Genomic DNA, 24,362 nt, shown 5'->3' with positions numbered 1-24,362 from the left:
TTTTGCACTGCCTCTGGGATCGGAGGCACTGCAAGCTTTTTGCGCCTCTAAGGTAACAGTCTGGGCTTGTTGGTGTAGCATGACACAGGGCAAATGAGCAGAAGACGAGGACAGACGGCGTGTGCGTCAAGCCTCTTCTCTGTCCTCGTCTCTGTCCTTGTTTCTGCGCCTCACGCGGTTTTACACTGCCTCCGGGATCGGCCCACATTTGACCAGGCGACGATGCAATGTGATGACGTCACAAATTATCACTCGTATTGACGCCGACGGTCACTTTTCGCGTTGGATGAGACATCTAAGGCTTCCGCCTTTAAAAAAAATCGGAGACACTTTTGCGATTTACCTGTGTGAATTCAATGCTCCCTTGCACGGTCGCTAGGCAACGGGACGGGGACAAGTTATCTTTCGAGAACGCCGCCGTTCGCTGCTCACGCAATCGCATCTTTTAAGATTAAAAGGTGCTATAAACACTTAGAAGCGTCTTGAACCCATCGGATGAACTATTGATTAATTGATGTATTGACTGACCGAAATATTTTCGACATAAAGATAAACGCCTGCGAACTTTCTCGAAAAAATCCTCGAAATAGGCTTCTCCTTCAAGTGAGTCGAGTGCGGAGAAGTCAGCTTTGAGAACTACTTCACCGTTAAAATGATCAGGATGTTTTCTTAGCGACACAATGATTCCTTGAGTGACAGATCGCAGTTACTCCGATACAAAAATAGTCGCACAAACGCAATTCCTATAATGCTTCGCAAAAAAAAAAAAAAAAGAAAGCTGGTGTCGCACATTAAAAATTAGCACATTCAATACTTTCATAGAAACAGGTTTGCTGATTCGATTCATGATTGATTTATTAGTTCTCGAAGATGATCCTCATAACGCAACAACTGGGGCAGTATGACAGACTCCATACTGGAGGGCGGGAAAAACTCAACGGAAGATCAGAAGCAGTAGATGGCGCTTTCAACTTCAGTTTTGCCTATCAGAACTTTTTGTCGTAATTGGAACATTCATTCATTCATTCATTCATTCATTCATTCATTCATTCATTCATTCATTCATTCATGATGGTTGTACATACAATCTGCCACAGGGAGTAATAGAATAAAAAAATTGGTCGCGAAGTTTTGTCTGTGGTTTTACGTGCATTTCGCCCCCAATCGAAATGATGGCCGCCGCCGTGGCCGGGAATCGAACCCGACACCTCGAGTTTAGCAACGCAACACCGCAGCCCCTCCACGGCGGGTGCATTGGCGGGTGGCCCAAACGTGACGACTCATCAGCCAGCCTTCGATGACGCTACCGTCCGAGGGACTGGCATTCTGCGACAGCTCGCTCCAATAAATGTAGCTTTTTTTTTTAAGACGATAGTCTTTCTTGAGGAACTTAAACGCAGAAATTTTGGTCTGTCTGTCTGTCACCCGATTCAGCCACCCGGCCAAAGTTTAACCACTTGCTGAACGCCCAAACATCTTGAACTAGTAGCGCCGTTCATACTTGTGAACACTGTCGATCAAAAAGCAAATGTTACGCATATATAAGGCGCAACATCAATATGTAAGTATCAGGTGGTGTGTTCCTTTACTAGAAAATACATAGATGAGTAATTCTAAAGACCCTAGTGTTTCTTAGGCTGCGCGGAAAATGCTAGAGCTTTTTGGGCTGCGCTGCAAATACGACGCTATGAGCCAGATGCGGCGATTCAACATAGAGGAGGAGGACTCATATAGTACGGCCGGCAGAAGACTATCGTCTTTCGACGCCATTTTTTTCTTGGAGGAAGAAACGTCCTTTTTACTTGCACTTTTTCACGGGTTAGTTTGGCGGTACATACAGCACGCTGTTTTGTGTGACTGAACTTAGCTGAGAGTCAGCGCTTGTTTGGTTTCTTTCCACCTTGTTCTTCGTGTTTCGTCAGTTCGCGCTGTCCTAGTTACGCCTATACAGCAACTATACCTCCCACAACAACCCTTCGTCGTGACATGCTTCGAAAAGCACTCCATTCGGCTCATACTACCCGCTGACCGAGGAAAGAAACATGCATTCGCTCTTCGGAGACACCGCAGGGGGGTCCTTACGACTACGCCATCGTCACTGCAAAGCCCCCGCTGCGGTGGTCGTGCAGTTAAAGCGCCCGGTTCCGAAGGCATTGCAAAACAAAGCAGCGCAGCGGGTGTACCGCGACACTGGGAATCGAACCCAGGTTCGAAAAAAAAAAGTTAACATAAATAAATAAGTCGAAAACTGTCTTATTTATTAATTTATTATTATTATTATTATTATTATTATTATTATTATTATTATTATTATTATTATTATTATTATTATTATTATTAATGAAAAAATAGGTTGCCGACAAAGCGCTCGGTGGTTTCAGTACATATCTCTAGAAGGTGGCCTTTCCTCTCTCTATTTTTCACTCCCCTTTCCTTCCTGGTGTGGTCTCCTTTTTACGTTAGAAAATTTATCATGAATACGCAAAAACAACCACGTGTTGCCTTATAAGCCCAACAAACGCCCTGTAATCAGCAATAAAACCTAATAGGGCCAGATCACGTGCTCAATATCGCCTGTTTCACTGCACTTAGAGCAACATACAAGAATAGACTGCTGAGCGAGTTGCCAATTCATGACACCGCTTCCGTAATAGCAAGCGTACTCCACCCTAGTCTTACGTAAGGTGCCTGCACGTCGTAAGGACCGGACGGCACGAGAGCTGGTTGAAACTTTGTTCATTTATTAATAATAAATGTTGGGGTTTAACTAATTCTCAACAACCACGATATGATTATGCGGGACGCCGCAGCGGAGGGCTCCGGAAATTTCGACCACCCGGGGTTCTTTAACGTGCACCTAAATCTAAGCACACGGAGCACACGCATTTTCGCCTCCATCGAAAATGCGGCCGCCGCTGCCGGGATTCAATCCCGCCACCTTCGGGTCAGCAGTCGAGCACTATAACCACTAGACCACCGTGGCGGGGTCCCTTCGTTTGGAAAGCAGGTGATAGCTGTGTGGCAAAGCTTTCCCTTAGACACGACGAAACGAAAACAAACACGCAATTAAGCCAAAGAAAGCGTGGGTGACAATATTATTTGGTGTTGTTTCAACTGCTGTGTATAGTAGTTACGAGATAAACTGAAATGAATTTCGTCGGTGGGGCCCGAACCCGCAACCCTCGAAATGCGAGTGCTCACGCGTGAAAGGGTGCTTTACCGTCCACTTTAGTTCACTGTAATTTAAGCCGTAATTACTACGCTACAGTTTAAAATAACACAAACGTCCCCTATGCTTTCTTTGGCTTGATTGTCCGTTGGTTTCATCTGGCTGTGTCAAACGAATAAACGAGCCCCTCGAACAATTCTCCCTCCTTTGTAAGCTTTCCCTTGCCTTGCTCAAGGCCGAGATAAGTGACCAAGGTGCGCACATCCCAGATATATTTCTTTTCTTTTCGAACACGTGTTTTTTTGGCCTCCTATGTGTCTTCTTCGGTGAAACCACCAGTTGCTAGTTATGTGCTTGTCCTGTGGCCTTCACCGTCTCGTCTCACGCTAATTTCGAGCCCATTTCCTTTGTCGCGACTCAGTGCTAGTCGGAGACGTGTCAGCGAGTGGCCTTCACAACGCAAAAGAAGACACTCAGACGTTTTTGCACGCACTCGCACCTCGGTAAACGTCGCGTTCCTCAAGCCCTCCTCCATTAGATTTTTCATTTATTATTATTATTACCATTATTATTTGATATGCGTACACAAATATACAAATAAATACAAAGAATATACAAAGTAAATAGGGAGAGAGAGGGCTGACAACGGCCACCCTAGAGGGGCACAATGCCTGCCTACCCTTTCGGAAAAAGGGAAGAGATAGAAGACAAGAAGATAGGAAAGTAAAGGAGAAAATGCCGAAGACTTGGACAAATTCGAAAATAAAAACGCCCACGATTACCGCTTAAATGGCCATACTAGAGTGCACAGGCCAACGCGAGCCTACAAGACAGGATTACAAACGAAGGGCTTCTAAAAGCAATTGTCGTAGCGGGACAATTCGCTCCGTCCTGTCTCCACAACAGCTCACGTACGACAGTTGGTTACGAGAGTTTTTCAATATTTCTGATTCGAATTTCCAACGTACACCGTATCCCGCTCTTCTCCTATGACACGCCATTTTTCTGCCACTGTCGGGATTGCGAACAATTCGAAGAATCAACTAACTGGGCACGCCTTCGTTTCTGTAGCAGACAGCGGTTATTCACGGAATACGAACCCACAATTCTCGCAGGCACCGCGTGGCCAACAGTGGCGCAGCGGCTCATCGTGACATCACCACGAGAAGCAGCAAGGACGCTCGATACATCTGACGCGTCGAAAGGCGCAAGTAAGAAGGAGTAACCGAGAGCTGAGAGCTCAAAATCGAAAATAGTTCACACGAGTTGCACGCAAAAAAAAAAAGAGGGCACGAACTGAACGAAAAAGAAATACGATAAAGCCTAAAGGAGGGAGCACGGCTCGCCGGCCGCAGAGCGAGAAATCTCGCATCCCCGAGCATTGATTGAGGCGGAAAAAAAGAAAGCAAGAACAAAACAAACCGCACACACACACCTGTGCTGAGAGAAACGCGGCACCCTAAGGGAAGCCGACTCCTGACAGGGCGGCTTCACCGCGCGATAATTTTCCCGGCGGCGCGGGAAGGGAAAAAAGGCTTCGCCGCACGGCGCGCAGCGCTGCGGGGAAGCAAAAAAGCGCCGACCGGAGGCACGAATGCGGCAGCCGCGCCGCGAGGTCATGGGGTCAGGTGAGTTAGGTGCGTCCGGCGGGTGCCAGCCGAAAAAAAAAAAAAATAAAGGGTGAATTGCTTTCGGCTCCCATCATCAACCTTCGCCGCCGGAGGCCATGAGGGGGGTCTCGAGACGTCGGGAGAGAGGGGGAGAGCGGCATCGCACCAAAACGCGAATGAAAAGAATCGCACACACACACAACACAGAGGAGAAGGGGAGAAACGAGGCGGCGAGGGAAAAACCCTCCATGGTCGCTAGCGGCGAGTGACTTGCCTTCAACTATCGATCGAAGCTCGAACGTGTTGTGTTACCCCGATTCCAGCGGCGGCACCAGCAGCAGCAGCAGCACTTGGCGACGACGGACCACCGATGATGCGTCGCCAGCGAGGCCTTTCCCTTCTGCCGCCCACGACGCAGAGACAAGACGACAATGCACACGCTTCGCAGACGAAGACGACGCGGCGGTACACCGAGGGAAAGAGAGGCACAAACACCCCTTTTTTCTTTCCCCTTCACGCTCTGCGCACACACCGCTGTGTAGAATCGAGGAGGCCTCTGTGGTTCCGAAACCCGGCGTCGAAATAGCGCGCTGTTTCTTTTGCCGGCACGGCCCGACTAACACACGACACCGCAGCAGCCCGAGCTCTCTTTTCGCCGGCGCCGAAAGAAATCGGTGCGGGGATGAGGCTGGCAGCGGCTCGGCGGAGCGCCGCTTGGAAACACCACCACCAAACGCGTCGACCGAAGCCGCACACGCGCTGCTGACAGGCGAGAGAAGGACTCGCACCGCCGCCGCCAGGGCGGCGTTAGGTCACGGCGCTCCGTAACGTGGCGTCCCTCGGCGGTCGCGCGCGGAACTAGGCGCGAACTGCGGTTGAAGCCCCAGGAGGCTCGGCCTCGAAATGAGTTCGCGGATGCTGTATATACATCAGCTGCGGCTCTACGCCCAAAACCACCACTGTACTAGACTATACCACATTCAATTAAGTTCGATTCATTTCAGCATCAAAGAGAGACAATAGAACAAACACAACATTGATGGTGTGGGGTGAAAGCAAAAAGCCATTATGGCTTGGCTAAGGCTTTCGCCCCATTAACACACAGCAACGTGGAACTGTATGTCTTTGCACAATATGAAACCATGTCTTTGAGGATCACGTCGATTGCATTCTAAACACACGCAAAACAAATGCTTATAGAAAGCAACGGTATAAGCACTGGTAGAATGAAACACGAGAGAAAGGCTTTACTGCGGGACTCGAACCCCAGCGTCCTCCCTCTCATTCTCACTTGCACTAACGCTCAGGTTCTTATCCACAAAGCAAGAGCGAAGTTGACCTTTACGTCGTCTGTTCTCAGCAGCTGGAGAGGAACACAAGTGGGATACCCTCACGCGATTGACAACGTCGACCTCAAGCATCTGACCTGTTGCTGTTCCGCCACACCCACCCTCAGGAACAAGCATACTAGATCTCTCAACGTCATACGAAGACTGCGTCCCACTATACGGGGACGCCGCAAGAAGAAAACATAACGCTGGCTGTTTTTTTTGCCTTCCATCGTTTCCTTCACCTGATAACAAGGGGTAGGCAGAATTTTTTTTTTCGGGGGCGGAGTGGGGGGGGGGGGGGGGGTTGCACCTCCTTGATCTGAAGTCATTTTGTGCTCTGCGTGCCATGGCAAAAAAAAAAAAAATCGGGGGGGGGGGGGGCACGGGACCGGTGTGCAACCCCCTGGCTATGCCACTGCCTGATAAGTACCCTACACCCTCTACACCCTTTCAGGCCGACGAGGTGGTACAGTGGTTACGGTGCTTGGCTGCTGACCCGAAAGACAAGGATTCGAACCCGGCAGCGGCGGTCGCGTTTCGATAGAGGTGAAATGCTAGAGGCCCGTGTACTTAGATTTAGCTTCACGTTAAAGAACCCCAGGTGGTCGGAATTTCCGGAGCCCTCCACTACGGCGTACCTCATGCTCATATCATGCTTTTGGCACGTAATTACCCCAGAAATTATATTATTATTATTATTACTATTATTATTATTATTATTATTATTATTATTATTATTATTATTATTATTATTATTATTATTATTATTATTATTATTATTATTATTATTATTATTATTATTATTATTATTACACCCACTCAGAACACAGTCCATCATTATATATAAAATATTCTATCAATCAACGTAGAGTGGGGGGAGACGGTTACGGATAACGACAGACGATACATACTAAGCATTTTGTTATTGCAATGTTACACCTATGATATACCACATTTACTACATTTTGCCATTGTAAAAAGAAAAAAAAGAAAAAAAAAAGCCCGATTCTTGAATTCATTCTGTTTCTTTTTTTTCTGTGTTCTTGTTAAAATTTAATTATTGCCCACTCCTCCTCAGATAATACTTGGAGCCTGAGAGGTATTTCTGGATAAACAAGAAAGCCCAAACCAGGACTCACGATGCGGCACAAAACAGCGCAACACAGGAGAGGGCACGGGGGAAAGGGAGCTCTGCCCCTCCTGATGCTGCCAAATTACCTCCCTCTCCCGTTTTCCACGTGTCCTCCTATCGAAAAATCTCCCGGCGACCGGGCAGCCGGGACCATTTGTTGGAGCAGCCACTGACCTCCTTTCAGACTCAATCGGTTTCTTTTTCTGAGCTCAGCGCATTGATCTTCACGGGCGCTGACGCTAGACTGTGTGCCGACTGTGTGTTGATGTCAATAAAAAACAAAACTGGTAGACAATTCAATTACTGCCCTCAGGTTGAAAGAAAAAAATTGTTGGTGTTATAACATCGGACAGCCGACATTAGAGCCCACACTAAGGTCATCATTCAGCCAACGTTAAACAGCACTTGCCAAGATTAGCCGACATTTAGCCAACATTAGGCGAAGCTATAGCCATCATTTGGCAGACAGTTCGCCATCACGAGCAAACATTAGTCAGGGTTAACCAGTGCTGGCTAACGCTGGCGACCATCGCGGACGACGTCCCCCGCTCAGAGTGAGGATGGAAGAGGCCTAGGCATTGTCTTGATTGATTGATTGATTGATTGATTGATTGATTGATTGATTGATTGATTGATTGATTGATTGATTGATTGATTGATTGATTGATTGATTGATTGATTGATTGATTGATTGATTGATGGGCAGACGGACGGATGAATGGACAAACGAATAGATATATCTTATCAAAGAACACGTCTTTTGCTGTTCACGCACACCTATTACGCAATATTTGTAACGTTATTAAAGTCTACGCATAAACTGTGATATTAAGATATCCACGATGATTATCGGGCATCCTGGCCAGCCTTGGCTAACGAGCGCCAGGCACACGGTAGTAATAGAATGGCAACGACACATGAAATATTGTAGTAAAAATGCGTAAAATACGAATGTATTAAGATATGGCCTCGCAATCAGTAGAGAGAGGCCAGAGAGCCGGATTCGTACAGGTTTCGAAGGCCTAAATTCAATGGTTTCCAAGGGCTTTCAAGTTTTCGAGGGCTTTCAAAAGTCCCCGTCAAATGCATTTTTTTTTCTTTTTTTTTTCAGGCACACAGAGCGGCAGCCGAGAAATCTTTTGCTATAACAATCTTTCCAAAATATTATGGATATTTTTAATGCATGAGAAATACAAAAATATTAAACTAAAAATGTCCAGTCTGCATCTCTATGAACTTCCAGCATGCACACGTTATGAATATGAGTGCAGCTTCTTGGGCATCAGTTTATTAGCTGGTAATGTTCTTCCGTTCCCCTTCTTTCCAGTATTCGACCAACTGTTCGACCTCGCCACCAATGCGACGACGTACGGCGCTTCTGCTTTTTTTTTTTTTTTAATGTAGAGATCTACCTATACTGAATCAGTCCAAACAACAAGTTCTCTTATTTTCTCTCTCATGTCTTCCTTGATCCTCGAATACTTCTTGAATGTCTGCAGTCATCAAGATTCTCTTATTTTGTGCTTTGGTATGTGTTGAGTTGGATACGAAGTGGACTCGAGCTGTTATGGGCACCCACTCAGCCAATATCCACTGCGCACAGTCAACATATGTGCGTACAAAAAAAAAAGCGCGATGAAGAAATACTGCGTGGGAGCCAAACACTGAGTGTCAGCGCCACGGTCAGCAACTTTAATTAGAACTTCTTACTTTTGGTTTCTGGCTCGTACACATTTTTTTTCCGACTCTGGCTGCACGGGCCCAGCGGTTATTTGTCGAGCCACTGATTACACTGGCAGATATTAACTGAGCGTCAGCAGCAATTGGCTTCGTGCGCCGCTTGCACGAGAGAGAGAGATGCTGGACAGATGAAAAGAAAGTACCATAAGTGCTGGAGGCAGAATCTAGTGGTCAGGAGCTAAACTGGGAGAAAATTGGCGAAGCTTGTTTTTTGTTTCAAGCCGCGCAAGGCTTGAAACAGCCAAACTGGACGATTCTTAATTAATTAATTAATTGTTGGGGTTTAACGCTGCAAAACCACGATATGATTATGAGGGACTCCGTAGTGGAGGGCTCCGGAAATTTCGACCACCTAGGGTTCTTTGACGCGCACCTAAATATAAGTACACGGGCCTCAAGCATCTTCGCCTCCATCAAAAATGCGGCCGGGATTCGATCCCGCGACCTTCGGGTCCGCAGCCGAGACTATTCTGGTTGCTTCTAGGTTGTTGCTAGGCTTTAGCTATAGGTGATGCTAGCTTGTTTCTACGTTGATTCTCAGTGCAGAGCGGTTAGAGTTAAACCACAGACAGTTACCGACACGACACGGATGTCCAAACTCCAGAGACAGAAACTCGCGCTGAAACCAAGCGTTCACACCTCTCATACATATCTACGGGCAAGTCGTCGTTGGCGTAGGCCTTCCATCGCTTCGGGGTCTTCTCGCAGCCGCCGTTGTCTTTCCCGTTCCCTAGTATTCTCTCGTTGTACGCACTTGGGGTCTACGGCTCGCCGTCGTCGCTTCGCCGCTATTTGTTGGGCTAACTGTTGCCTTCTTCATTTTTTTAGAGAACAACCAGTGGTGAGCAGTGGGATTTACCCAATTTCGGTAGCACACATCCGTTTATGATAATGACAGTTTCGTGATACGAGATACAAGGCACGATTTCGTGAACATCTTCGCTGTTAAAGATAGTGCGACAAGGTGCAGACGTACAGCAGGAGCGTCCCTCTCCCCAACTTCTGCCTGCCCCCCCGCCTCCCATTTTTATGATCAAACATATAGTCAAAATAAAACACATAAGTTCCCAGCCTCCCTGCATCCCCCCTCATCCTCCCCTCCCCCCCCCCCTCCCTCCCGAGTAAAGGAATCCTGGCGCCGCGCCTGACCTACAGGTGAGGAAATGAAACGAGCGATAGGTAAAGGCGTGAAGACGGCGGGGTAAACACGTGAAAGGAGTCATCACTGAGCGCCAATACTGGGGCTTGGCTCCGTTCGCGGCGAAGTTTCGAGTTCCGCGACAAGTCATACAAAAAACGGGACGTATGTGCACACACGCCGGCCGTATTGACTCTAAAACGTGGTGTCTGCCGGATGAACGCCTATCCGCCAGAGAAAAGCAGGTCACACGGTCAATACCAGACAGCACTTGTCAAGGAATTCGCCGGTTCTAGACGAAGGAAAAAAAAAAATCTTACTGGGACTTTTCAAAGGCTTTCTAAATGTACTCTTGTTTCAGTTTCAAGGGTTTCTCCAGGGCTTCGAAAACCTGTAAGCACACTGACCGAGCCAGAAATAGAGGGCGAGGAGGGCGAAAGGCAGGCGCTAAGCCGCCAGCGCGGGTCCATTTCTTATATACTGCGGATTAGCTCAGCAGATATTTAACTTCCGTGTACTCGGATAATCTCAGGTGGGCAAAATTAATTAGAAGACACGCATTACAGAACCTCGTTATTAATGATCGCGATTTCGAAATCGGATACGTGAGAATTTTTTATTCGTGCGTTTATATTTAATTCAACTAAAAATCCCGCATACGTCCGGCGAGCGATGTTATACCACCCAATGCCAAGAAAACTAACGGGACCGTGCGATGTCGTCATCTTGTAACAAAGCGGTGATGTCATGTTGACGTCAGGTGGTGACGCGATTACATGTCACGTGATCCGGACGTCGAAACAGTATGGACGTCGATATAATCGCCACACCGAGACATGCCGTGCTTTCGCATTCAATGCAGTTAAGGATAATCATGTGCGTATGTAACTTTTCTTTTTTTTTCATCTTCAACTGCTTTTTTCTGACAAATTCTGAAACACCCACTAACTGTGGCTAATCGCCGCTTGATCCTGATGTTGTTAACCCGCCGTGTAACCGAACCTGCTGACGTCATTACCTTCGGAATTGAGAAAAAACCAGACTCGCCGTTTTGATACTGTATCAACTTCGTTATTTATCACTAGCTGAAACGGCGGCTGCGTAGGTGACGTAACGTAACATCGCAAACAGGCACACCAAGCGCGGCGCCCGTAGTGCATAGTTTATGACGCAAGAAACACGGCTAAGCCGCTCCTGAATATAGCTACGATCCATAAATAAATAGTAAATAAAATAGTCAATAGTGGATAGAAAATATATGCAGGGGATTGAGAAAATGGGGTGAGGGAATTGGCGGAGTATGTGACGCAACCGGCGCTGTAATCGTTGTGACAGCTCTCGGAGCGTGATGAAACACACTGCGCGACGAGACCGTTGTACTGGCGCGCTTCGGTGAAAAAGAACTGGAGGGAAATAAAAAATGAATGATAACGCTGCGACAAACCGATTATGCAACACTCGTCTCGCAGGAACAGCGAATAGACGGGGCTCCAGAAAAAAAAAGAAGGAAAGAAACACGGAGGAAGGAAAAAAAAAATAGGAGAGTGTAGGGCAGCACGTGATCTTTATAAGCTTATTTTTCGTACTTCATAGGAAGAAGGCTTCTCACAAATAAATCCTATTTATTTCGTGCTCCGCGGGCTGATTTCATTCTATGCATGCGAATTTCTACATTTCATCATTCGATGTAATTATTGAGGTCCTTCGGTGTGCGCTAATTGCGCGTACAGAAGGACCTCAATAAGGTTATTCATCCATCCATCCATTAATGATTCCATGTACCTGACCAGCTGCCGTACTCGGCTCGTTTTTCATCACTTGGCATCCATTCCGTAGCTCTAACTGAACATCGGTTATCTGTGCTTCTCATTACGTGAGCACTGCGCAGGCCCATTTGTTTCTCTTAATCATTGATGTCGACTATGATATCGACTACGTCTGTTTGTTCCCTAATCCACTATGTTTTATTACTATCTCTCAATGGAACGCTTATCGTCACAAGTGAAGGCGAAATGTGTTAGTCCGCCGCGGTGGTGTAGCGGTTACGGTGCTCGGCTGCTGACCCGAGGGTCGCGGGATCGAATCCCGGCCGCATTTAGATGGAGGCAAAATGCTGGAGAGGAGGGCCGTGTGCTTAAAGGGGTGGTGCCGCCATGTTCGTGGCTTGCGCGTTCTTTGCTGTAAGCGTTTCCATGATGCACGCGCCAAGATTCATGTATTCTCGCTAAATAATTTAATATCGCCTTTTGATGTCGACAACTTTCGGTTTCAGTTTCTGGGCGCCGAGGTTGGGCAGTGACGTAGAAGTGTAGGAGGCGTGGTCACGTGACGACACAAGGCTGTGACACACTTAGCCAGGAAGCGATCGAAACTCGGCGAGTGATGTAGCAACCGATGCTTTGCCGGTACTATAGTGAACTAGAATATATTCTAGTTCACTACAGCCGGTACGTACGTTGCAGAGGTGGCGGAGGTCCGGAGGCCACTCACATCACTACAGCAGGTCTGGTGTGACGTCACTACAACTTTCGTTGCCTTTCCTATACAGCTACGTCAGAGTTGGCGCGCTAGCGATGGCTTTCGGTCGGGAGAACGGGCATTTAGGTACACTTTGGAAGTGAATTAAAATATATTCTAAACGTTTGCTGTGTCCGACCCTTTGTGTGGAGTATACAGAGGAAACCCACAACAGGCTTGTTATAGCCTCGAAATTTGATGGCACCATCCCTTTAAATTTAGGTGCACGTTAAAGAACACCAGGCGGTCGAAATTTCCGGAGCCCTCCACTACGGCGTCTCTCATAATCATATCGTGGTTTTGGCACGTAAAACACGTGCAATTAAATTAGTAAATTAATAAAGTGGCGTCTTTACTAAACATATAACCCTGTTTCTTGCCAAGGCTGACTGCGTGACGTAACGCCTCTCTCCCAGTTCGTTTCCTCCGCCACACGAAGAACGCGTTTCCAACGAGAACGACAAGTAAAAGCCAGACAGATCTGTCTAGCATACTTGTGTGCATCTGTCATGAGAGGTTCTTGCGCATGCGCGGCTGTCGTCCGGGGGATTCTTCGTGCCTAATAAACTCAGTTGCAAGTTGAGCGTCCTTCCTTTCAGTCCTGTTTCAAATTTTTTTTTTTTTCGGTGCGTTACACATCGACAATTTTCCGCTCTTCACCCTTGAAACGTCACACCACTAGCCCAGCGGTTCACGTTTCTAGAGCACGTGCGTGACCCAAACACGTGGCTAGGAAACGTGTCCCTCGAGCGGGTTATCTCCGCTCGTGACGGTGCATCTAAAAAAGCGCGCGAGCAGCTAAAGGCGGTGCGAGCCCGCGCCCGAGAAAGCGCATCGCCTGAATCCTTTCTTTTTTTTTTTTTTCTTGCACCACTGTCGTTTAATTGCGTCCCTCCGCAAGGGCTCGGGAGTGCGCGAATTAGGAAACGAACAAACAAAGAAACAAAAAGATAAATGAAGGAGAGAGAGGAGACGAGCGTGCAGAGAAAACAAACCCTCGTCCCAGAGCTCCTCCGGGGGCGGGGGTCACTAATTAAATCACGCGTCGAAAGCAGAGCTCGTGAGTGCGCGCGTGGCGGCCCTAGACGGAAGGAGACCATGTTTACCGAAAAGATATCGCGGCCAAGGGCTCCGTAAACGACGGCCCCGCGACCGCGCAATATTGTCTCCCTTCCCGAGAGGCTTATATTCGCGCTTCGCCTCGAGCCCCCCCCCCCTTTTTTTTTTCTACCTTTCTTTCTCTTTCTCTCTATCGTGTCCCAAAATCGAGGCATATCTATAATAGAAGCCCCTAATGTGGAAGCCGGCGCAGATTTATTTGCGCGCGGTCGATTGACGCGCTGGCCGCCCGCTGTACGGGCTCCCCGATATGGACAGCTCTTGTTAACGCATCGCCCTGCTGCGCGAAGCTGATAAAACTATACACCGGTGGAGAGATGGCTCTTTTTTTTTTTCCTCTGGGCACGATCGTCGTACAACCGGACGCGGTGTATCTAATCTATGCAGATTTGGAACTTCATTAGAAAAAAACAACAAAAAAAAAACGTCCAAGCACTCCGTACAGACGGTGAACCGGCGGAGGTTGAAACGCGCGGTCTCCGGTGTTTATCACTGGGTTAATCCCGACGGTTCATTAAGGTCTCTCTCAATTATTGGTTTTACGGCAGTCCGGAAATTTCAATAGGTATTCGCCACCCGTTTTGCTCATTTCTTCGTGTGTGTTTTTTTTGTTAGTTTTTTTTTGTTTTTAGTGGACCAGTAGTTAATAGTGGGGCTTAACCAATTTATGTGGCACATGCGCGCAATGAGTTCCTGCGTACATAGTACGGACGAATTTTGGTTTCACCTAGCCATACACACCTTGGCCGTAAAAAAAATAATAATAATAAAATAAAGAATAAATTAAAAAGGGGGTGATTGGCGGAGAGATGTCCCAAAGGGAAACTCTGGTATCGGGTGCGAGCTGGATTCGTGGACCTCACCAACCGCTCATTACTGGACTTCATACACGAAGCAAATTTGTATGTGTGTTTTTGAATCAATAATTATTAGGCCTAAGGGCCGACTTTCGAAAGAAAAAAAAAAGCTATGTAGTCAGGAAGGAGGACGCACAGTAGCACACGTGCATTACGTTTATTGCACTTATTACGCTGTCGTGAGAGCATATAGCCATAGTTAGTGGAAAGTAGCCGACAGTTGACCCTAACTCAGCCATCATTAGCCGATCCCGGTGCTATGCGAGTAATTATAGTGGGTTGCGCAGAAACCATACACTTTTAAAATTAATTAATGTGTGAATTTTGTCTTCGTTGAAGTTTTATTGGATAATTTGTACGTCCTACTTTACATCCCAATACATTTTTTTTATATAATTCAGCTCCAGAAATTTTTTCCCTATTAATAATGACCCTGAAACAGCTTCTGAAACCTGAATTTAATTCCTATATAATGCTGCACATTGGAAAAAAAGACATGCGTGCGCATTCCATCGACTTAATAAAGCGATAGCGTTCTCATTATAAAAAGTCCATTAACAATTCTTCATAAGAGACTTGACTATCTTACTGAACTGCCTAAAAGACCGTCCAAGAGACGCTTTCCGGTATTATCACATTTCCCAAATACTGCGACGCTGCTTGAAGGTAATGTAAAACACGTCACGTATACACTGTGAAACGTGGTATACATTGCGAGACATTCTTGTGACAAGTTGAGCTGAGAGACGAGTTACAGGCGGTGAACGAAATCAAATTCCATCGCGCACTGCCCCGGCACAACGTATCACGGACAACGTATGAGTTTCACTTCTTTCTAACAATCAGACTTGTCTCTCCCCACCCTCTGCAACCCCTTCGCCCCCACAATGATATCCCGCACATTACATTGCCTGCCGGTGCAAAATTGTCCTTCCAAGCTGGCTTCTCCGCACTAAATCCTTCCGTGTGGGGAAGCCAGCCTTAGGGTGACGTTTCGACCGGAGTCCGTCTTTATCAGGAATGTGTGTACAGAATTTGTTTGGTTGCATTTATACCATGTCTACGAAAGTGAAGAGGCAGGGGAGAGAGAGAGAGAGGAAAGAAAGGAATGGAAAAAGTCTGTTTGAGACAGGTTCATCTTGTAAGGGCCATTTATACCCATGTCTACGAAAGTGAAGAGGCAGGGGAGAGAGAGAGAGGAAAGAAAGGAATGGAAAAAGTCTGTTTGAGACAGGTTCATCTTGTAAGGGCCAAGCTGCGGGATGGTATGGCGTGATTAGCTTAACAGGTGCGGTCAGATCCAGTCTTCAGAAGCCAAGCTACCTTTTTTTTTTTTTTTTTCAACGAAAAAGGCTAAACTGAGGTGACCTAAGTATTGCCGGCGAAAAATGCTTTAGTGGGTGTTCCTCCCTGATGTGGGGCGGTAGTTGGGCGCGATGTTTAATCCGACAACGCGTTGAAGGCATAGGCAAAGGCGATCGGCTGGCGATACCAAGGAATGATTGCGCGTCACATCGGGGATGAACATTGCGCCGACCCTTACTGCTTTGCATCCGTAATCGTGCGAACCACAATTAATTAAAGTTTGCAGCCGGATATCTCGGAGAACGGACGTGCTAGAAAAATTCTGCCAAGTGCAACTGTGCTTGACTGCCGCTGACTTTTCAATGCAAGCATGTCCGCTTACTGCGGCCAGTAAAAAAAAAAGTTCATTGTTATATCTTAGTTAACTGGGCGGTGGATGCCGCTAATTCCGTCTCACTTTGTCTTCCCCAGGCCGCAAAACTTATTTGCAGAGGTGGTCGTCACGTACCTCCCAGTGCTGAACTTTAAGAAAATCATAAAGCATAACATTAATCACCCGGTGCACTAGAGGTAAATAAAAGCAGCGCTAACGCATTTCCCTCATGGCTATTTATTTATTTATTTATTTATTTATTTATTTATTTATTTATTTATTTATTTATTTATTTATTTATTTATTTATTTATTTATTTATTTATTTATTTATTTAATTATTTGATATATTCTGCAGTGCACTTGCAGCGTTGAAGACGAATTCCCACCAACTATGTACCCGGCCGAGTTTCAGCTCTCCTTGTTTCTCGCGCTTATCTTTCCAGCTGTTCTCCGCAAACTGCACGTGTCCACCACGTTGCGAATCTGCGCCAGCTGTCACACACTGCCTGAAGGCAATCTCGTAATATCCCGTTCTTCCCGGGCATGTTTGTAAGATACATTCCGTCGGGGAAAGCAGGAGGCAAAACACTTTTAATTTCACGGGGATACTAGATTTAAGCAAAACTGGAAAGCAAGAAATAAAAAGAGCCCGGTCGAAATATTATGTAATAATAAGTGACCTAGAATGGTAGTCGATACTTTACAAGGTGCATTTTACATAAGATGAAAGATTGTTATTCCGTTTTGAGGTAGGGAGGACTACCATATGAAGAGAGCAAAGTATAAGAAGATATTACAAATACGAAATAACAGATGTATAGATAGGGATAAATATAACTTAATTATAATAACAGCAGCATAACACAAAAGTAAATGTAGTCAAATAAACAAACTTAGTTAAAGAAGTCGTTCTAATAATTTGGGTATCTTATACACCACAGTAAAAAAACAGACACAGGAACCAATACACACCTTTAACCTATGAGAAGACAACAACCCAGAAGAAGATTCAAGTAAAGAGCTATGAAACACAAAATCGGTCAAGTCAGTCACGAATGATTTTCGCAAAGTAAATTCGTAAATAAATGCCACTGACTTTCTCACTCGCTCACCTAATTGTGGTTCAGTTGGCCAGATAGTAGCGCTTTCTTTTAAGTTATTATTTTCAGAGGTTTCTTTTCTTCTCTTTTTTTATTAAACTCCCGTTATACCTAGTAGAATACTACAGGCAAGGTACTTTTCTTTGTATTTTCTTTTCCTCGTTTCTACCCGCCTTAACGAACGTCAGCGTCACCAGCTCCCACGCTGACGGTCAATGACCCGGACCTCGCGTCCGGACTCCAACGCGCCGGTGCTAGCTAGCTCGTTATCCGGCAGCAGCCGAAGAGAGCTCGAAATAGAATCACCTTTCGAGGTCTAGGCACCGTATATCTCTTGTGGCCTTTTATGCGTGTGAGTTAAGCCAAATCATACAGAGGTGAAAGTTGCAGTCACTGTAGAGGTGACGTCTCATACAGTCCCATACAAGACAACACGCAAAATAATTCGCGGCGTATAGTTGTGTGTGCTTTCCTTGTCCCATTACCCAATAAGGGCAAAGGAGGGAGAAAGAGAGCGGGGGCGGGGGGGGAGGGGGGGCAGAGATACCTTAGCCAAAAAAAAAACGATTCTGGGGGTTTCACAAGCCAAAACAGCGCTCGAAAGTGTAGGACCGCGGATTAATTATGACCACCTCGGTTTATTAAGCAGTCTAGATACTTATTATAACGAAGCACGCCCAACTTCCAAATTTCGATCACAACAATGACTGAATTACTAGCACGCCTTCGACAATGCACAGTCGTTCCAGCTCCCACACGACGACTCCTCCCGTTCCATTTTCGCAGAAAAAACGAAGTGGGGAAGCTACGCCTTGGGAGCATCGAGCATGGCCGCTGAATACACGGATAGCCCCACAAACTATACGCTGTCGAAGGAATACCACCCTGCAAGACGAAAGTATAAAGGCACGAGTATGTATATTCGCAAAACACGTCACCCATTACTGTAGAATGATCGATTCGAATTCCCTCATTTTCAGTCGAGTTCGAAGGTTTGCCTACTGATCCAAAGAAGGTCTTTATGGTGACAGTTGATCGTCGTCCTTTCCTCGGTCACAAGTAAAGCAAATAGTCACACTGTCCCTTACGAATTTGCCCAAGACGACTTTTGGAGGCCTAGGCCATCTTCTTCTAAGGCCTCATCAAACGCGAAAATTGACTGTCGGCGTCCGGCGTCGGCCACGCGAATGACGAAAAAAAAAAAATCATCATCACATGGTGACATCACCATATGACGCCATCATGACGTCAAAGATAACCAAAGTTTGTGACGTCATCACGAAGTCATAACATGACATTGTCGCCTCGACAAAAGTGAGCCGATCACGGAGGCAGTGCAAAACCAGGTGACGTGTAGAAAGCTTACAATGCCTCCGATCACGGAGGCAACGAAAAACTTCGTTACGTGCAAGAAACTTTCGGAAGGGGGCGGGGGAGGATCAATGCATCGACTGAGAAGAATAAAAAAAAAAAAGATGGCTTTCGCCTTCGAGTCGTCTTAAGTGAATGCATAAGGGACCCTGTGAGTTTTTCTCCTCAGCCGACTGTATTGATAACATCGAGCATATTTATTTAAATATTATTTTTCATTTATACTTACAACACCCTTAAGGCATTACTTCAAGTGCTGACAACTCCATAATACGCATATATACATGTACATTGGAACCAAAAAAAAAATATATATATATACGGAGAGGCACTATCCTATGCCGGATGCGCGACCACTAGGAAAGAAATAAAGATTTAGAAAATGTCGCGTAATCAAACACATCTCTACTGTACGCCGATAAAGATTATCTGTTACAGCGTCAGAGTGTCGTTATTTTAGGCAACGACCACCATCAGCGCTCGTAATTCGTCAGGCGCACCGGCACCCCCCTTATCACCTACAGCGTCAAATCCCGTTAACGCAGATGGAGGCATCCGCACGATGTCGTGACGGTGCACTGCGAGCGCCTGCGAAACGACAAAGATCCTTTAAAGTGAGCTTCTCCCCGCGCGTAGTAACCAAGCGGGAAAGCCAGCTTCGAGAAACATTTTCAGACCCGGCGCGAGTGGATGTACAGCAGACTGCCACATGCAATTAATGCCGCCATAGCCGTGGGGGAGAGAAATTGGTTGCGAGGGAGCCTGCTTGAGGGCATAACGTGTTTACTATGGTTGAGGCTTGGGCTAGTTTGTTCATGGTTAAACTTGGCAAAAAAACAGCGCAAAATTGAAACAGGACACAAGACGAAGAAGGCACGACAACAGCGCTGTTCTCGTGTCTTCTTCGTCTTGTGTCCTGTCTCAGTTTTGCGCTGTTTTTTTGCCAAGTTTAAGGCATAACGTGACATCTGAAGTTCTGGGGAAAGGTGTGTGTAGGAAGGGGGCGCTACTGTGGGCAGCCAGCCAGGCTATCACCGGTCACGCCTCCGCAGTTCCGGCGAATGAAATTTAAAAAAAAATGACATAAGGTGAACTTGTTGGCTGGTTGGCAAAACAGAGCACGAAGCGCTGTTTTGTGTGGTGTGCTGTACGTGCTTCTCCGTCGTGTTACTTTTTTTCCGCGCTGTTCCCTGGATTTAAAGAAGAAAAAACTTTTGTAGATAGCTTCTGAAGTTTTGGTTGGGAAGCAATGCACCGCTTAGTACCCAAGTGAGCGCGAGTGGGTGGGTGGGTGAGTGAGTGAGTGAGTGAGTGAGTGAGTGAGTGAGTGAGTGAGTGAGTGAGTGAGTGAGTGAGTGAGTGAGTGAGTGAGTGAGTGAGTGAGTGAGTGAGTGAGTGAGTGAGTGAGTGAGTGAGTGAGTGAGTGAGTGAGTGAGTGAGTGAGTGAGTGAGTGGGCGAGCGTGCGTGCGTGCGTGCGTGCGTGCGTGTGTGTGTGTGTGTGTGTGTGTGTGTGTGTGTGTGTGTGTGTGTGTGTGTGTGTGTGTGTGTGTGTGTGTGTGTGTGTGTGTGTGTGTGTGTGTGTGTGTGTGTGTGTGTGTGTGTGTGTGTGTGTCAATCGGTAAAAGCCGTTACTGCTTAACAGTGTTGCATAATCACTTCACGCGCGGATTTCGGTGGGTTGTCGATAAGTGCGCGACATCATACCAATAAGTCGTTACGAAGTACTGGAGACCTTGCTGCAAGTATGGTAATAACGTGGTAGGTTGCTGCTTAGTACATATCCGAGTAATCCATGATAATAGCGGAGCGATTAGATATATATATTTATTGTGCAATCACGGTCCCTACGTGGGGCTAGCCAGGTGGCGCGAGATCTCCCATGCGCCTTCTGTGGACCAAAATAATGTTTGCACATCATCGTCATCACTCGTACTCCATTCTTGCACAAAAAATAAAGCGTTTTACCGAATGGAAGTACGTGCGCAAGATGCTTATTAACTGATAGCAACACAACAAATGGGGGCAAGCGAAGCTTGTCGTGTGAGTGCCTGACCTACTATTTTTCTTTCTTTCTTTCTTTCTTTTCTTTCTTTCTTTCTCATTGCACAATGCTCCCTCCTAACCGTTTTCCTTCCCCAATGCCGGGAATCGATCCTTCATCCAAGTGCTCAGCAGCGCAACACCTCAGTTGCTACTGGCAACCACGACGGTCGTGCGTTCACGTCCAGGCAACAATGAAACGTGGCAACGTGATACAACAAGTGACCCCGATGAAAGATCACACCGGCATATCAGAAACGGCCGATCGCCGACAGTTGCCGAGAGAGCATCCATTACTGCAAAATGGCGCAAGCAAATACGCAAGCGACCGGCGCACCTTTGATGGCCGCATTTCTGTACGCTTGCGGGCGCCGGGTATTCGAGCACGACGCCGGAAATGCGCGAGTTATAATAAGAGCTTTGCTTAAAAGGCCCTCCATATATACGCAGGGTGCGTCCGCCACCGTCCGCGGCTCGCTGTCTCCCGGCGATTGACAGCTCGGCCGCGGCTTTGACGCACGAGGCCGTCGTGAGGAGAGACGTGACCCGCGATGACGCACGCGGAAGGCCTCCTCCATCGCATATGCAGCAGGCTCGGCCGGCGCCGACGGCCCGAAAATAGAAGGATCTATAGTGGCAGCTGCGGCTCTGAAGCGGGACGCCATATGTAAATCCTTCTCCAAAAATATACTGTTCGAGGAAAGAGAGCACCGCTCTTTATTAAAAAGCAGAAAGAAGTTTGCCGAGGCGTGTTTCTCTTATTCGCAAGCAAGGACACAAACGCAAGACGGCATAAACCATAGACTTACAGACGTACGCTTTTTTTAAGAGAGCGCTAATGCTGGCAATTATTAAGACCTTTATGTTCCCATTATTTTAAGGTCACTTGTATGTATATCATCGTTATTATGATGTGTCGTCATTTGCATTTCGGACATACACATTGCCATGGTGTTACTCAAAACTTACTACTGCGCATGCAACGCATTATTTATATTCTGACGTTACTGTGAGAAATCTGTGTGTCGTGTCGTCGCCTTATTTGTGCGCCAACATCGCCTCACGTACCATCAATAATAATAATAATAATAATAATAATAATAATAATAATAATAATAATAATAATAATAATAATAATAATAATAATAATAATAATAACGGCATACGGCAAATTCGTTCTGCGCAACTCCTTGCGATGGAGAAAGATTCATGAAGTGAAAGATTCGTCATCCACCACTTTGAATAACACGAAGCTAAAAAGGACTTCGTACGGACTAGATACATACATACGGACTTCGCAGAAAGATAACTTCAGATTCGTCCTGATCCGGTATTAACCCGGAACCAACGACTCCGCGAAGCGGCCGCTGTGCCGTCTGAACTATAACCATGGTTACAGTTCTGACCTGAACTATAACCATGTTTACAGTTCTGTCCTGAACTGTAACTATGGTCTGAACTGTAACCACGGTACAGCGGCCGCTTCGCGAAGTCGGCTAGCCTCTAGCTCCTGCCGGAGCTAGAGGCTAGCTCCGGCAGGAGCCAAGGAAGACATATAGACATAATCGAGCCAAGGAATACATATATAAATAGGCTGTGTATACATCCTCCGAGATTTTTGGCGAGATATGCACGTACTATCCGTACATAATCACCACATTCACGCGATAAGTCATCGTCGCGTTAACACGGCGGAGCCACTCCGGCGTTATCTATACGACTGTCAGCCAGAGAAGGAAATAAGTTCTTGTGTTCCGCAAAAAAAAAAGGGGGGGGGGGGGCACGCTCACTGGGCAAAGCCGAATAGCGAACTACACGCCTAACAAGCATAAGTGAGCGCGGCGCCGCGCCAGTATACGATGTCGTCACTCACCACGCGCGCCTCAGCTGCCGAGAGCAATCGATAGAGTCGTCTGAGGCAAAAGGGTGCTCGCTGACGGAGCAGACGGCCCCGCTTGTGCACTTTTTAACACGAAAGTGTTTTATGCCGGGGTCCACCAAGTACATCCGTCACGGATATGACGTTGATAAAATGGACGCCAACGAGTGAGAAAGAAAAAAACCAAGATAACCCGCTGGGAATCGAACCCACGACGTTGCGGACGCGACGGCAAGCGCCCGACGCACTACCGAGTAAGCTATCTCGGGAGATTCTAGATACGGCGCGAACGCGCCTTATATCTTTCACACATTCTCTTTCGCGGCGGGCGGAGCGGGGCGGTGGCACTAGAGCACTGCACGGGCCGATTTTTCCGGCCCGGGCCCGGCCCGGCCCGGCCCGTTTCAGCTAGTTATGCCTTGAGCGTAAAGGAGGCAATGTCCAAACTTCGGTTATTGTGAAGATACCTGCCGCACACAAGATAATTTCTAGAGATTGTTTTAGGAACTTCTTTCAGTGTCACGACTTTCACTGGTACTGTGTATACTTTCGGTTAATTACGCCCATAAAACTCTTGCGGAATATTTGCAGGGCCATATAAAATATAATTCGAGTCATAGATGGCTGTTTCATGTACGCACGCAGTGCTAACCCCGCAGCCTTGCTTTTGCATTTCAAAGAACGACTACAAAATATAATACCTCCATAAAGTGAAAAAAAAATATGGCAGACATTTTTAGTTTGAGTCTACATCAATTGCATACGAACTAGGGATGTTGAGTAAATGTAGCAAGCGTCCTGCAAACTTCATACTCGAAATGTTTCCCTATATACAAACGCGCACATCTTATATGTACTAATCTAGTCAGTTTACCGTTTCTTTCCTTACACGGTACCCGAGAACGTCTTTTACTCACTATAATGGTGGAAACTTATATTGGGCGTTTCTTGAAGTTACGTGTAGCATACCGATGGAGCAAAATTGTAGACGTCTTGCACTGTGCAATTTCTGTGCACGTCAATGCACTCCAGGTTGTTTGAATTACCCGGAGCCCTCAACGACGGCGTCTCATATAGCGTGGGTCGCTTCGAGAAGTTAAACCCCAAAAAACAACAAAAACAAAGCCAAACAACGTACACACGCAATTATACAGATACGTATGAGACCCGGGCCTAATACGGGCCTGGCTCCAGCCCGAGCCCGAAGGTCACGGGCCCGAGCCCGGCCCGGGCCCGATCAAACAATCCCTTACCCGGCCCGGCCCGCGGGCCGGGCCGGGTCCGGGCTTTCGGGCCGGCCCGGGCCCGTGCAGTGCTCTAGGCGGTGCCGCCGTCTGTGAGATGTGAAAAGAAGTAATGCTTCACGCTCGACACTTACTAGCGCTTACTCCGAGATTGCACGTGATATCGGAGATCATGGTTACAACGTCTCGATACCAGAGCGATAGACTGGCCGCGCTGGCGTCGCCGAGGCACCCTTGACGCAGTTACGTTCTTTGCCTTTCGCGTCGTGTTAGCGTGCGTCGGCTCATCGGAGTAGTGCAGCTCCCACGTGCACCAACGGGATTTCTCCGCCGCCGAGTGCTTCAATTGCGAGAGCACCGACTAACAAAACTGCTGCAATATGCGTTGCAGAAAGGACGCGAGTTCGACGGGCGAATGTCGTGCCTTGGTGGAG

At 47.0% G+C, this 24,362-nt stretch overlaps 1 protein-coding gene across 3 annotated transcripts in view; it reads right to left on the bottom strand.

Moving 5' to 3' along the window:
* Positions 1-24,362, bottom strand: part of LOC119406003 (ras-related protein Rab-3) — a 111,511-nt gene that overhangs the window by 17,074 nt on the left and 70,075 nt on the right. The window contains exon 1 of one of the 3 annotated variants that reach the window (XM_037672836.2): positions 5,054-5,411. The exons of the other annotated variants lie outside the window; for them this stretch is intronic. The gene's annotated coding sequence lies outside the window, so the exon portion shown is untranslated. Of the gene's footprint in view, positions 1-5,053; positions 5,412-24,362 lie in introns of those variants that run through there. 3 annotated transcript variants of the gene reach the window in all.

Source organism: Rhipicephalus sanguineus, chromosome 9 (assembly GCF_013339695.2).
Source record: "Rhipicephalus sanguineus isolate Rsan-2018 chromosome 9, BIME_Rsan_1.4, whole genome shotgun sequence".
NCBI lineage: Eukaryota > Metazoa > Arthropoda > Arachnida > Ixodida > Ixodidae > Rhipicephalus > Rhipicephalus sanguineus.
The sequence above is the reverse complement of the archived record's forward strand: the minus strand, read 5'-3'. Positions and strand labels throughout refer to the sequence as shown.